The sequence below is a fragment of the Pleurodeles waltl genome, chromosome 7, assembly GCF_031143425.1.
Source record: "Pleurodeles waltl isolate 20211129_DDA chromosome 7, aPleWal1.hap1.20221129, whole genome shotgun sequence".
NCBI classification, from domain to species: domain Eukaryota; kingdom Metazoa; phylum Chordata; class Amphibia; order Caudata; family Salamandridae; genus Pleurodeles; species Pleurodeles waltl.
Window position 1 is genome coordinate 932,818,649 of NC_090446.1, and position 16,545 is coordinate 932,835,193.

Here is a 16,545-nt window from a genome sequence, read left to right on the forward strand (position 1 = left end):
GTCTGGGGGGTTAGTAGCCAATGGCTACTAGCCCTGAGGGTGAGTACACCCTCTTTGTGCCTCCTCCCAAGGGGAGGGGGTCACATCCCTAATCCTATTGGGGGAATCCTCCATCTGCAAGATGGAGGATTTCTAAAAGTTAGAGTCACCTCAGCTCAGGACACCTTAGGGGCTGTCCTGACTGGCCAGTGACTCCTCCTTGTTATTCTCATTATTTTCTCCGGCCTTGCCGCCAAAAGTGGGGGCCGGGGCCGGAGGGGGCGGGCATCTCCACTAGCTGGAGTGTCCTGCGGTGCTGTGACAAAGGGGTGAGCCTTTGAGGCTCACCGCCAGGTGTTACAGTTCCTGCCTGGGTGAGGTGTTAGCATCTCCACCCAGTGCAGGCTTTGTTACTAGCCACAGAGTGACAAAGGCACTCTCCCCATGGGGCCAGCAACATGTCTCTAGTGTGGCAGGCTGCTGGAACCAGTCAGCCTACACAGATAGTCGGTTAAGTTTCAGGGGGCACCTCTAAGGTGCCCTCTGTGGTGTATTTTACAATAAAATGTACACTGGCATCAGTGTGCATTTATTGTGCTGAGAAGTTTGATACCAAACTTCCCAGTTTTCAGTGTAGCCATTATGGTGCTGTGGAGTTTGTGTAAAACAGACTCCCAGACCATATACTCTTATGGCTACCCTGCACTTACAATGTCTAAGGTTTTGCTTAGACACTGTAGGGGCACAGTGCTCATGCACTGGTACCCTCACCTATGGTATAGTGCACCCTGCCTTAGGGCTGTAAGGCCTGCTAGAGGGGTGTCTTACCTATACTGCATAGGCAGTGAGAGGCTGGCATGGCACCCTGAGGGGAGTGCCATGTCGACTTACTCATTTTGTTCTCACTAGCACACACAAGCTGGTAAGCAGTGTGTCTGTGCTGGGTGAGGGTTCTCTAGGGTGGCATAATACATGCTGCAGCCCTTAGAGACCTTCCCTGGCATCAGGGCCCTTGGTACCAGAGGTACCAGTTACAAGGGACTTATCTGGGTGCCAGGGTGTGCCAATTGGGGAATCAAAAGTACAGGTTAGGGAAAGAACACTGGTGCTGGGGCCTGGTTAGCAGGCCTCAGCACACTTTCAATTCAAAACATAGCATCAGCAAAGGCAAAAAGTCAGGGGGTAACCATGCTAAGGAGGCATTTCCTTACACTAAGGCTTTGCTTAGACACTGTAGGGGCATAGTGCTCATCCAACTATGCCCTCACCTGTGGTATAGTGCACCCTGCCTTAGGGCTGTAAGACCTGCTAAAGGGGTGACTTACCTATGCCACAGGAAGTGAGAGGTGGGCATGGCACCCTGAGGGGAGTGCCATGTCGACTTAGTCATTTCCTCCCCACCAGCACACACATGCTGTGAGGCAGTGTGCATGTGCTGAGTGAGGAGTCCCCAGGGTGGCATAATACATGCTGCAGCCCTTAGAGACCTTCCCTGGCCACAGGGCCCTTGGTACCAGGGACACCATTTACAAGGGACATATCTATGTGCCAGGGCCGTGAAAATTGTGGGAACAAAGGTACGTTTTAGGTGAAAGAACACTGGTGCCACGGCCTGGTTAGCAGGGTCCCAGCACACTTTTATTCATAACTGGCATCAACAAAAGGCAAAAAGTGCGGAGGTAACCATGCCAAGGAAGGCATTTCCTTACACAACCACTGCCCCCCCCCCCCAATGAAAGTGAATGAGACTAACCTTTCTTGAGAGTGTCTTCATTTTCTAAGCAGAAGAACCTGGAAAGGCCATCTGCATTGGCACGGGCAGTCCCAGGTCTGTGTTCCACTACAAAGTCCATTCCTTATAGGTATATGGACCACCTCAAGAGTTTAGGGGTTTCTCCTTTCATTTGCATCATCCATCTGAGAGGTCTGTGGTCAGTTTGAACTGTGAAGTGAGTACCGAAAGGGTATGGTCTCAACGTCTTCAGGGACCAAACCACAGCAAAGGCCTTCCTCTCAATGGCACTCCAACACTGCTCCCTGGGAAATAACCCCCTGCTAATAAAAGCAACAGGCTGGTCAAGGCCATCATCATTTGTTTGGGACAGGACTGCTCCTATCCCATGCTCAGAGGCATCAGTCTGCACTATGAACCGTTTAGAATAATCTGGAGCTTTCAAAACTGGTGCTGTACACATAGCTTGCTTCAGGGTGTCAAAGGCCTTTTGACAGTCCACAGTCCAGTTAACTTTCTTGGGCATTTTCTTAGAGGTCAGTTCTGTGAGGGGTGTTACTATTGATCAGTATCCCTTCATAAACCTCCTATAGTACTGAGTCAAGCCAAGGAATGCCCTGAATTGAGTCTGGGTTTTTGGAGCTACTGAGTCCAGAATGGTCTGGATCTTGTGGTGGAGTGGCTGAACTTGGCCTCCACCTACAAGGTATCCCAAGTAAACCACAGTTCCCTGCCCTATCTAACATTTAGATGCCTTGATAAAGAGGCCTGCTGCTTGCAGGGTCTGCAAAACCTTCCTCAGGTGGACCAGGTGATCCTGCCAGTTGGAGCTAAAGACAGCAATATCATCAAGATAAGCTGCACTAAAGAACTCCAAGCAGCAAGGACTTGATTCACCAACCTTTGAAAGGTGGCAGGGGCATTCTTTAAGCCAAAAGGCATCACAATAAACTGGTAGTGCCCATCAAGTGGAGAGAATGTTGTTTTCTCTTTTGCTCCAGGTGCCATTTTGATTTGCCAGTACCCTGCTGTCAAGTCAAAGGTACTTAAGTATTTGGCTGCACCTAATTTGTCTATGAGCTCATCTGCACTTGGGATGGGGTGAGCATCTGTCTTGGTGACAGACTTGAGCCATCTGTGGTCCACACAAAACCTCATCTCTTTCTTGCCATCTTTGGTGTGAGGTCTGGGGACCAAGACCACTGGGCTAGCCCAGGGACTGTCAGAGTGCTCAATCACTCCCAACTCCTTCGTCTTTTGGACTTCCACTTTGATGCTTTCTTTGACTTGGTCAGACTTTCTGAATATTTTATTCTTGACAGGCATACTGTCTTCTGTGTCCACATCATGGGTACACAGGTGTGTCTGACTAGGAGTCAAGGAAAAGAGCTCAGCAAACTGTTGGAGGACTTGCCTGCAGCCAGCCAGCTGTTGGACAGAGAGGGTATCTGAATAGATCACTCCATCTACTGAGCCATCTCTAGGGTTAGTGGAGAGGAGATCAGGGAGAGGTTCTCTGCTTCCTGGTCCTTATCTGTAACCATTAACATGTTTACATCTGCCGTGTCATGATAGAGCTAAGGCAGTTAACATGGATCACCCTCTTGGGGGCTCCTGCTAGTGCCCAGGTCCACCAGGTAGCTAACCTGACTCTTTTTCTCTAGCACTGGGTAAGGGCCACTCCATTTGTCCTGAAGTGCCCTGGGAGCCACAGGCTCTAGAACCCAGACTTTCTGCCCTGGCTGAAACTCAACCATAGCACCCTTTTGGTCATACTTCTGGAGTTATTGGCTGGCCCCGAGGTTTTTGCTTGCCTTTCCATGTACTCTGCCATCCTTGAACGTAGGCCTAGTACATAGTCCACCACATCTTGTTTAGGTTCATGGAGAGGTCTCTCCCAGCCTTCTTTTACAAGTGCCAGGGGTCCCCTAACAGGATGGCCAAACAGAAGCTCAAAGGGGGAAAACCCTACTCCCTTCTTTGGCACCACTCTGTAGGCGAAAAGCAGGCATGGCAAGAGGATATCACATTTCCTTTTTAGTTTTTCAGGGAGCCCCATGATCATGCCTTTCAATGTCTTGTTAAATCTCTCCACAAGACCATTGGTTTGTGGATGGTATGGTGTGGTGAATTTGTAAGTCCCCCCCACACTCATTCCACATGTGTTTCAGGTAAGCTGACATGAAGTTGGTACCTCTGTCAGAAACCACCTCCTTAGGAAATCCCACTCTAGTAAAAATACCAGTGAGTGCTTTTGCTACTGCAGGAACAGTAGTGGACCTAAGGGGAATTGCCTCAGGGTACCTGTTTGCATGATCCACTACTACCAGGATATACTGGTTCCCTGATGCTGTGGGAGGTGCAAGTGGACCCACTATGTCCACTCCCAGTCTCTCAAAGGGGACCTTAACTACTGGAAGTGGAATGAGGGGGGCCTTTGGATGGCCACCTGTCTTACCACTGGCTTGACAGGTGACACAGGAGGTGCAAAACTCCTTCACCTTCTGGGACATATTGGGCCAATAGAAATGGTTGACTAATCTCTCCCAAGTCTTGGTTTGTCCCAAATGCCCAGCAAGTGGAATGTCATGGGCTAAGGTCAGAATGAACTCCGTAAACTCCTGAGGCACTACCACTCTCCCAGTGGCACCAGGTTTGGGATCTCTTGCCTCAGTGTAAAGGAGTCCATCTTCCCAATAGACCCCGCGGGTTCCACTGACAGTTCATTTTTCTTGCTCAGTTGCTTGCTGCCTTAGGCCTTCAAGAGAGGAACACATTTCTTGCCCCTTACACATCTGTTCCCTTGAGGAGCCCCCTGGGCCCAATAGCTCAACCTGGTAAGGCTCCAGATCCATGGACTCAGTTCCCTCAGGGGATAAAACATCTTCCTGGGAAGAGAGGTTCTGTTTCTTTTGCTGTGTTGAAGATGGTTACCCAGTCTTCTTTCCTTTTCTCTTGGAAGGTTGGGCCATTATTCCAGACTCCAACACTTCTTTTTCACCCTGAGCCCTGCTCTGTGCCCTTGTCGTCACACATACCAGTTCAGGGATACCCAGCATGGCTGCATGGGTCTTGATCTCTACCTCAGCCCATGCTGAGGACTCCAGATCATTCCCTAGCAGACATTCTACTGGAATTGCTGAGGAGACTACCACCTGTTTCAGGCCAGTGACCCCTCCCCATTCTAAAGTTACCATTGCCATGGGATGGACTTTAGTATGATTGTCAGCATACGTGACTGGAATTGTCTGTCCAGCCAGGTACTGTCCTGGGAAAACAGTTTGTCTGTCACCATTGTGACACTGGCACCTGTATCCCTCAGGGCTTCTCTAGTCTCATTGATTAAGAGCTGCCTGTATTTTTGCATGTTAGGCGGCCAGGCAACAAGTGTGGCTAGGTCCACCCCACCCTCAGAGACTAATATAGCTTCAGTGTGAACCCTGATTTGCTCTGGGCACACTGTTGATCCCACCTGGAGACTGGCTATTCCAGTACTAACTGGAGCAGTATTTGTTGTGGGACTTTTCTTTGGACAGGCCTTGTCTCGAGTTTGGTGTCCATGCTGACTACAGTTTCGACACCGGGCCTTCTTGGGTTCAAAGTTTTTACCCTTGTACCCATTTGTGGACTGTGAAGAGGCTCGGGTCCCACCCTCCTGAGCAGGTTTTTGGGGCCCTGTAGAAGACTCTTTACGTTTGCCCTTGGATGACTCATCACTCTTACCCTCCGGAGGATTTGTGACCCCTTTCCTTTGGTCACCGCCTGTGGAAGTCTTGGTCACCCTAGTCTTGACCCAATGGTCTGCCTTCTTTCCCAATTCTTGGGGAGAAATTGGAACTAGGTCTACCAGATGTTGATGCAGTTTATCACTGAAGCAATTACTTAACAGATGTTCCTTCATGAACAAGTTATACAGCCCATCATAATCACTTACACCACTGCTAGTTATCCAACCATCTAGTGTTTTGACTGAGAAGTCAACAAAATCAACCCAGGCCTGGCTCGAGGATTTTTTAGCCCCCCTGAACCTAATCCTCTACTCCTCAGTTGAGAATCCAAAGCCCTCAATCAGGGTAGCCTTCATGAGGTCATAAGATTCTGCATCTTTCCCAGAGGGTGTGAGAAGTCTATCCCTACACCTGCCAGTGAACATTTCCCAAAGGAGAGCTCCCAAGTGAGATCTGTTTACTTTTCTGGTTGCACAAGCCCTCTCAAAAGCTGTGAACCACTTGGTGATGTCATCAACATCTTCATATTTAGTTACAATCCCTTTGGGGATTGTTAGGATGGCAGTATTCTCTCTGACCCTTTTTATGTTGCTGCCACCATTGATGGGAGTTAAACCCATCTCTGGAGGCCAGTCATGGCTTCTCTGCTTCAATCCCCTGGTAAGCCATTCTATTGTTACTCACAAGACTATGGTACACCAGTACATTTAAATTTCTGGTAATTGTGTTATAGGATTACGGGGATTACCAGTCAGTCCTTTGCAGATCAAGGGTCCTTGTCTCATGCCTTCCACTATGCTCACAAAGTCAGAGGGTCGAGGCACCTATGGAGTATTCCTTGTCTCTCTAGCTTTCTTCCCCTTTTTCCCCTGTACAGTCACTTTACATTCTGTTATTCATTACAGATCTTATTTGATGGAAAGTTGAAGGAGTGGGGTAAGCACCAGAGTCCTTGGCCTCAATTCCTGTGAAATCCTGACACTGTGTGAGCAAGCGCCCTGGCCCAGGCTCACCTGTGAACGCCATCCACTAGGAACATCTTAGGTCTTTTTCCACTGCCAGGCCAGGAGCACTGCTCTTTTCTCTGGCCTCATGTTGTTGCCTCCATCGGCTTCCAGCCATGTCCTCACTGCCAGCATATCACAAATCTTGAATTTAGTTACATGAACATACCCTGGTTCTTTATAGCTATTCATGAAGATGTCTTGGGAGCGCTCCCATTGAAGTATTTTTAAAGAATTTTTCACATTCTCACTGTGGCAATGACATAGATATTGTTTGTTATTTTAGGGCTCGTGAATATCCTTATGTTAAATTTAGGTTATGTTTTTGTTGGCACATGCGCACTGGGGCCTAGTATGGGTGTCTCCAGGATCCAGGCCCATGGCATCAGACATTTTCCTTTGCTCTCTGCCACGTTCCTACCCATCTGCTTGCTCTCCATTTTGTGTGTGCATTTATGTAGGTGTGTGATGATTGATTCATGTGCTTTTCTGAAACATTTAAAAGTCTTTGGTTGGGGTGAATGTTGGCTAGAGCTGTTTATGTTTGAGGGAAATTTAAAGTTTATTTTATAATTTTCTTTGTCCGGTTCCATGTTGTTGTGCTATTATAACTTTTATCTTAGTTAAATTTTACTTTACATTTTTGTTGCTTTTTTACTCTCTGTGTGTAAAGGCTCAAGAATGGGTCCAGCATATTTTGTATGAATATGTGTGCAATCTTTTCTCTACAATGCTGCACGTTCTTGCTGGTGGAGAGGTAGGAAGGCGCTCCAGCGAGGGTCCTACAGCCATGCTTTCTTTGTTCTCCCTGCCTCCTTTTTCTCCTTGCCAACATTTTGTAAAATAGTGTAGGGGCCATAGGCTGACAGTTTGCCTTTGTTCTCCTGCATTCTGCTTCCTTGCCATGTGTCTACCACCATTTTCTGAAACCAGTGTGTGTGTGTCACAGGTGAACATTTTGTCAAACATAGGTAACATTCACTTGCTCCTTAACCCATAAATAATGTTTATTGTACTGATAATGAATTGAGAGGTGGAGTGGTGTGGGTTGAGAGTGAGATTAGAGGGGAGTGAAAGATTTGGTTGGTAAGGAAAAGGGCAGGTTCACAGGAATTATTTATATTCTTAATAAACACACAATCACATAATTCTAGTGTTTCTAAAGAACTAGCAATGCTGTGCAGTGTGACAGTCTGACTTTCAAAGATATGCTTGCAGTGGGTACTATAACTCCTGTTTTTTCTCTTTTCTTTAGACAATCCTGTTGTTCACGGCAGGGGCCTGGGGGAAGTCCAGGGGGAAGACTCCAAGTCCTGGAGCACCAGCTAGCACCAGTGAGAGATAGCCACTCAGCTGCTTTCCATCCACTGGTGATTTTGGTGTAGAAATAGGAGACAGTGGCAGCAGCTCCTCATACTTTCCGGCCAGCGGTACCAATGTCAAGATGTCATCACCAAAGCCACTTCAGGCAGCCAAGCCACCAAATCCCCACACCAGCCATCCTCCCACCCTTCTCAACCACAGTTGAACAGTTGGGAACAGTTAGAGAAGGTGTAGCTATTGTTTTGGGCATGTCTGTGGTTTTGGGAGGGTTAGGGTTGTTGTAGGTAATGTGGGAGTTAACAGTTGGTAAGGAGGTAAGTATAATGTTGGGTTTGTTTAGGGTTTAGGGACGGGTCTGTGGTGGGTAGTGGAGGCAGGATCTGTTGGAAAGGGTAGGTATAGTTTTAAGTTTATATAGAGGTTAAAGGATGGGTGAGTTTGTTATGGGTGTTTTGGGGGAATAGTATGAGAAGGGTAGGTATATTTTGGGGTTGTGATACATATGTATAGATACAACTGGCCCACGTATCTATAGAATCCATAAGAGCCCTATGGGAGCTAGCGGAGGCTGGCAACAATATATTAAGTGAATTAAAAACAGCAATCACCATGGCCCAAGTGGACCAACCCATGAGACACAGTGTGGTAAAAAACGTAAAAATACTAACTAAATACCTGATATCCCTCTAGGCATCAAGGGACCCCAATGGGAGCTGGGGGAGGCTCGCAACAATTGATTAAATTAAAGAAAAACAACATCCATGTACTACCATAAGGATCCTGCAAGACACATATAGATAAAATCAAATAATCAACAATCTAATGCTATAAAAAGGTTTAGGAATATGAGAAATGGCTAGAAAGGACCAGGAAAACAAGAATTAATGGAAAGAAGGGATGGAGAAAAGTAAATGAAGGGTAAGGGAGAGGTTGCTGTCCCATTAAAAAAGGGAGGTAAAAGGGAAACCAAAGACAGAATGGATTGAGCTGAGGAAACAGAAGAGAGTGTAAAAGGAAAAACAATATGAGCCTGCTTAATGGACACCAAATTAGATAAAGGGGGAGTTAGGAAAATACACAAAAGTAAAACACATAAAGTTAAGAAAATTGTAGAAAAATAAAAAGGGGAAATGCAGAAGGCCATTTTAGGTGAGATAAATTGTTACGTCATGTGCACTGGTGGGGACTCGGGGGGGTGCCTTCTGGCCTGATGAAGGAGGTATCACCTGGAGGACGTTGTGGCTCTGGTTGTCCTCGTGTTTGGTTGTCTTGGAAAGAATAAAAGAAAAAGTAGACATTGAATAGTAGTGCTATCTGGAATAAAAACCTATAATCATTTACAGGCAAAAAAATCTTCTGCTTGAGTAACCAAACGTATTCACCTTTTAATCTCCATCCTCAAAGAATTCCCTATCCTACAAATAAGTTATAACTACAAATGAGAAATGCTATTGTTCCTCGGCTCCCTTCATACATTGTTACTATTGTCACCGTTAAGCTATCTGCAAAGCAGCATGCAAACCTTGCACTGCACTTCAGAGGGATGGAATTGCAGTGATCTTGGAGGCTCCCCACCACCCTTGAGATCTCCCCCTTACCACCCTTAAGATATTCCCTCTTTCCTCCTTACTTCCTGCTCTGCAACCTAAGCATAAGCATACCTGGTTCCCACGCTGCATGCTGTCTCCCTATGTTACTACCACTCACCATTAAGCAGATTTTTAAAAATCCGATTGTCTAAAGAGGCATTTCATTTCTTTATAGTATGAATATATATAATTAATAAATGTCTTTCTATTTGGGGACATAACAATGTCTGTGTATTTAGTTTTCTTACTGTGTAAATAGTATATGTCGATATTTTAATTTACGGAAAATATATGTTTATGTATTTTATATGCATGTATAGATACAATATATGTCAAGTGGTGTTTATAAACTAATTTATGTACACATAAAAAAAGCATTTCCATATACACACAATTATTAAAAAATTAAATAAGAATTTAGCACTGTAGAAAAGGATATCTATAGTTTCTATAGTGCTAAGCCTTTATGTAATGTGTTTGGACAGGAATGTCCCATGCAAGCTGTAAATTCATGTTCCCATGCTTTAAGTGTACATCCTTGTGTATCAGGTATCCTGGGTTTTGATTTTGGCTCTAGCCTCACACTAACCTGATGTATGCGCAGAGCTTAGGCCTGTTCCTTAACATGAGTAAGGACCTGGCCTGAGGAGCTCACTAAGGTTGCCCTCATTTCACTGACAGTCTGATTAGCACGTTGTGGCAGCATACAGTAGGTTTTTTAATTAACAGTTTTGATCTCACATTTTTATCTGTGTCACTGGAGTGGAGCATTAACATTCCAGGTGCATCTTTTGCTTATTCATGTATGTGGCCTGCAGGTACATGCATTGCTGTATGAGTGAAAAATTCACCGAGTCCAGTGCGATCCATTTTGGATGCCCCTGGCCTGGTCTTATGCACAAGATGGAAGTGGGGTTATTTCCCCCAGACTGTAGCAGTGCACTGCAAACATTCCTGAACCTGGAGGGAGTAGATAAGCTCCTTTAGAAATCCAGGCCCTCATTACGGCTTTGGCGGTCTTTTTTCAAGACAGCAGAAGCCGTGTCAGCCAGCATACCGCCAGTTCTGGTGGTATGCTGGTCACCTTATTAGGAGTTTTCCACTGGGCCAGTGGGCAAAAACAGCTTTTCAGCCCACTGGCCCAGCGGAAAGCTCACCACAACATTGATGCCAGCTCGTAATCAAGCTGGCGGCAATGTTGTGGTGCGTCGGAAGGGACAGCACCCATCGCGCATTTCGGTGCCTGTAATTCGGGGAGTGAAATGCACGACGGGGCTGTCCATGGGGGGGCCCTGCACTGCCCATGCGAAGTGTTTTTTTACCAAGGAAAGGAGTGCTCTGCAGAGTATTCAGAGGACCGCTGTGGAACCACGACTGCTGTCTGTCTGACAGTCACCTTCCCAGGGGTAATGAGTCCACCCTTGCAGTCTTGCCATGCTGAAAAACAGCAGTTCATCTCAACTGAGGTTCCTATCAGACAACCTGCCTGCAGAAAGGGAGGAAGCCTGTCAACACTGATATAGGTATGACTGTTCAGAATAAACTAAAAGTAGCAAGAACTCTGCGTTGGTGGGGTCTGGCAGATACAGGAGTTCAGAGGAAAGTGAGTTGAATGTCCCAGCTGTCGGTAGGCATTGGACTCTTATGGTTGTGGATCCAGGCAGGAAGAGTGAAACCATAGCTGCTCTGTGCTTCTAAATCCAGAGTGAACAACCTTATTGGTCAACAAATCACGATCTTCTGTAGTACCCAAGCTTAATTTTTGGCACATTCATGAGGTAAACTGAGGCCTGTTCTGCCCTGGCTCTCTAGGAACATAAAGGCCATTTTGCACTATCCTCCTAACATAGGGTGCGCGGGGCAAAAGGGACTCTATGGGTTGGCTGCTTCTGGGGGGCAAGAGCTTGCACAGAAATGAGGTCTCCATTATTGCTTAGTTGGGCATTCCCCGCACTTTCACCCCCCATTGACCGAGGGAGGCTAGCCATGCTCAGAGTTTATTATGTCATCTTCACGCCCTTCAAGCTTCTCTACTGCGCAATTCAGGGCCCTAGCCGGCCCCTCTGCTCCCCAGTTACACCCGGCAAGCTTTGCAACAATAGGTATAGACTGAAGTTTGGTACACTGGTCAAATCTGTTTGGGCCCGTCCTGTAGAAGCCTCATCTGGGAAAAGTGTTTTTATTAATGTGGATTCCGTTTTGGCAGAAGTCTGTTTTGATTTTCTCATGCTGCTACTGCCCTCAGGCTATGCTGTTCTCTGTCTTAACTGTGCTGTTAGTTGGCTTTGATAATGTTTCTTTGCAGAGCAGAGAGTGAAAACATGAAGAAAAACAAGGTTCTCAACCACTAACAACTCTCTCAGACCTCTGAATGTGATTGCCAGAGAAAAGACTCTTCTGCATCAAAGAAGTGTGTCCACCAAAATATGAAAAGTAGGAATGTGTTAGCATCTACTATAGAATGCTTAATAGGAATTTCGGTGGCTGTGCGACATCTGCAGCCATATTAATGTGCAATGTAAAATCCCTTGCTAGTACTTTATCTGATACCAAGACTTTTGGTGTGGGTACTGTCAGTGACTAATTCACGTAGTTTGACTGAAGAAGAGAGTAATTTCGTAAAGTCTTTGCTTACTTTCCCCATTAGACTATGACCATGCCCTTACATGCAGTATTGGACAGATAGTATATAGTTCATAATGCTTATGTATACTGCTTACCTTATTCGATCTGATTTTGGCCTAAATTTGATACTTTAATTGACTTTGCCAGACACCTTTTAGGAAGATATGGAGCTACATCTCTTTCACCCTTAATCACATAAGTCTGCACTGTAGCCTAGATGTTCCTAATCTCTGACTGCATGCTGATATTATTCGTCATAGGGATAGTCCCGTTATAAAGTTAAGATTCCGGGACAGTATCTGTTTGAATAATGTGGAGTGAACATGACGTGGATGAGGGGTGCTTTCCATAAACGTTTCTTGGGGTCGCAAAGAGTACCTGGAAAACATGTATTACAGACTTAGCAATCGTAACCATGAGGCAACAAGTATGCTTGAGAAGTTGGGGTACCATGAATGTCAAGCAATAATTGTTCCATGGGTACCGGGGAAGTAGGTTCTTTGAAAGTGTCTAAAACAAATTCAGGTTTTTGACCTTACACTTACAAAGGTCATGTTCTGCTGCAATAAACCTCTCAGAAGAAATAACCACGAAACTCATAGTCACACAAAGATACTGTGACAGGTCGGCGTAATGAGGACAAGTAGTCAGTGGCAGATGTGATGGTGAGTTTTATTAAGTGATTAGATCTTGTTTCACACATTGCAGGTGTTGCCCATAGGGATGATGAATGTCTCTTTAATTCTTCCCTTCGTCTTCTCGTTACAGGGCTCCCAGGAGGCGCATGTGGGAACAAGAATGAGAGAAATACAAGTAAGTGGATAGTCCTTTACTATGTTCCTACTCTTTCCCTATGTTCACCCTTTTCTCTCTTCTTTTCCTTTTGTTTTTTTTTCCTGTCCGGCTCTCCTTCTCCTTCCCTGTCATTTGTCCTGTCTGCCTCCTCCTCTTTTCTTCTCTTCCTTTGTTATTTCTCTTTTGGGTGTGCTTTAGGTTTTTGTTTCTATAGCTGTACCCCATATTTGCCTCAGTCCATGCCTGTTCACTTGCTTCTCTTCTCTTAGGGATTCTGTCCGGACCCGTAATTCTTCCTTCGCTCTTCCTTGTTTCTCTCTAGCGGCTCCCGTTTACTATTTATGTCTATTCGTTATACTGCCTGGACCATAGTCCCTCATATGTACGTCCTTCTTTTCTTTGCCTCCTCACCCTGTCCCCTGAACTGGTTAGCGTATCCTGCTATACCCATCCTATATTATTTTACCCAATAGTGTCAAGCAACCAGATATTGTGTCCCCTCCTGTTTTGATCGGTCCGACTCCCTTTTCACCCAAACTGCAACCAAAAATAAAACAATTATTGGGCTCTTCCCTGTTTCCGTGCTGTCTTCATTCCCCCTCCTCCCAATTTAGTATCGTCACGCACCTGAAATGGCCACTCTTTCCCTCAAGCGTGGCCGGAGCTTGCGCTGGGGGCCTCCTGCGCCACGGACTCTTTGGTCAGTCCCTTCGAGGTGTAGTCTGCCGCCACGATGCCTCTTCCTTCTCGGGCGTCATTGGTACGTCTCCTGGTCTTGTTCTCCTCGCTTGTTTCGTATCCATCTCGTCTCCCCGTCGCGGTATCCTCCTTTTTAACTCCAAGCCGCCCGTGCATCGGCTTCCCCTGCCGATCTGAACCCGGAAGTGCAAGGGGATTGGACATCGCGTCCTGCTCTTCAGGGTCGAAAAAGGCAGCAGCAGTATTCTCCTCACGGCAAGACGGATCCACGTGATGCAACAGCGGTCTGTCACAGTCACTCCCCCTAGCATGTGGCTGATAGAGCCACTCTGGAATTGGGTAATGGGACAGGTAATCAGCATTTAGCATGCGAGAACCAGGGGCATGCAAGACCTGGAAGGAGAAAGGTTGAAGTGAGAAGAACCATCTGAGAACATGAGCATTAGTGTCCTTATGTCGAGCAAGCCAGGTCAGAGGGGCATGATCCATGAGTAACGTAAATGGCCGCCCGGCCAAATAATAACGCAGGGACTCTACAGCCCATTTGATAACCATGCACTCCTTTTCAATAGTGGGATAGTGACATTCCCTAGGTAACAGCTTTCGGCTGATCTACGCAATGAGGTGCAAGGAACCTTCCTCATCTGCCTGCGACAGTACTGCTCCCAGTCCCACATCAGAGGCATCTGCTTGCACCAGAAAATGTTTGGAGAAGTCCAGGCAACAGAGGACCGGTTCAGAAGTTAGGAGGTCCCTGAGTGTGTCAAAGCTTTGCCTTTCCATTGGAGAAAGGTCGACCAGACAATTGGGTTTGGATTTTCTTAATAAGTCCGTAAGGGGTCCTGCGAGTGTGGAAAACCGAGGTATAAATCGGCAGTAGTAGCCCACCATTCCTAAGAAGGCACAAACGTCTTTCTTGGTACGTGGGAGTGGTAAATGGGTAATGGCTTGAATTTTCTCTACTTGGGGCCAAACCTTCCCTTCCCCTATGACATAGCCCAGATATTTAACGACAGTATGATCTAACTTAAATTTTTCTGGATTTGCAGTTAACTTAGCCTCACGCAAGGCTTGTATTATGTGACGTAAGTGTTCAAGATGTTCCTCCCAAGTGGAACTATACACCACAATATCATCTAGATATGCAGCAGCATGGAAGGGTCAAAGGATCGTATCAATGAGGCGTTGGAAGGTAGCAGAGGCCCCGTGAAGACCAAATGGCAGGACTGTGAACTGATAGAGGCCTGAGGGAGTAGCAAATGCAGTCTTTTCTCTGTCTTCTGTTCTAAGGGGAATCTGCCAATATCCTTTGGTCAAATCTAGGGTGGACATATAAGTGGCCTGTCCTAACCGTTCTAAAGGTTCGTCAATTCGAGGCATGGTATAGGAATCAAATTGGGATAATGCATTGACCTGCATAAAGTCAATACAAAATCTGGTGCTCCCATCAGGTTTTGGAACCAAGACCACTGGGGAACACCAGGGGCTGGAAGAGGGCTTGATTATGCCGGCGTTTAGCATGGTTTCCACTTCTTGTACCACTACCCGTCGCTTTGCCTCAGGTATCCTATATGGCCGTTGTCGGGGTACTTTACTTCCTATGGTACGAATGGGATGCTGTATCAACGGAGTGCGACCGGGTATTTTAGAAACACGTCCAGGCCCAAAAGGACTAGGTGTTTCAGTTGGTTGCTTTGTTCTTGGGTGAGGGAGTTGTTCATCCGGGTTAGTGGAGTCTCCTCCGGACGGGTACCCGGGCCCTGATACATGGATATGTCTTGGTCAGTTTCAGTGGTAACATACAGAGAGGGGTGGGCCTCAGGTCTCTCATTCCATTTTTTTAAAAGGTTAATGTGATAAATCTGTTCTCTACCTGTTGCCTGGGGTATCTCAATCTTATATGTGGTGGGGTTGATTTGGCCTAATACTGTATAGGGACCTTGCCAACGCGCGAGGAGCTTGTTTTTGCTGGTGGGTAATAATCTGAGTACCTTATCACCCACCCTTAGGCTTCGGGGAACACTATGTGTGTCATAGTAGGCTTTCTGTTTAGCCTGTGCCTCTCTTAAGGTTTTGTGGGCCTCCTCCCATAGGGTATGTAGGTTGTCCCTAAGATCTTTAGTGTATGTGAGGAGATCCCTCACTTCCTCCTCCAATTCCTCCCACTGTTCGGCTAACATTTCTAGGAGGGTGTGGGGTTGCCGGCCAAAAAGTAACTCAAAAGGGCTGTGCCCAGTGGAAGATTGTATGTGGGTACGCAAGGCATAGAGGACCAAAGGTAATTTCTTTTCCCAGTCTCTTCCTGACTCGTTGATGACCTTTCGTAACAGCGTTTTTATGGTTTTATTATATCATTTGACTAAACCATCCCTTTGTGGATGGTATACGGAGGTACGTATCTGTTGCACCCCCAGAGAGTGACATATTTCGGCCATAAGGCGGGACATGAAAGGGGTTCCCTGATCAGTGAGAATCTCCTTAGGAAACCCTACTCGTGAAAAGAACTCAATCATGGCCTGGGCTATGGTCTTTGTGTTCATGCTGGCAATGGGTATGGCCTCGGGATATCTAGTCGCATAATCGACCAGTACCAATAAATGCTGGTGTCCTTTGACAGATACCCTATTGAAAGTTAGAGGAAGGTTCTCCAAAATTTCATTCAAGGACAGCTCCTTGCCCCACAGGGACCTGTCTTAGCAAGCTAATGGCAAGTGATTTACATATAACACACAACTTGTCCAGCTCCATAACTGGAGCAGAATCTGAGAGAGTCGACTTAGATGCAAGGTAATGTGGATCAAGCAAGTATGGTGAACAGGGCATCTGCAGATCATAACCAAATACAAAAAGGATCAAAAGTCTGTCTGATATCACTTGACTTTTGTTCCTAATTAGGATGACTATTACAGTTTATAATCTTGTAAGAGTCAGCATCACCCAGTAATAATGCACTGTTACTTAAAACAAATCTAGGGGTATAAGAAGAATACATAAAGCTGATGTAGGGAAATGTGAGAATTAAGCTGACTATAAAAAGCCAATTTAGCTAAGGCAGAGTAAATCAAAGTACA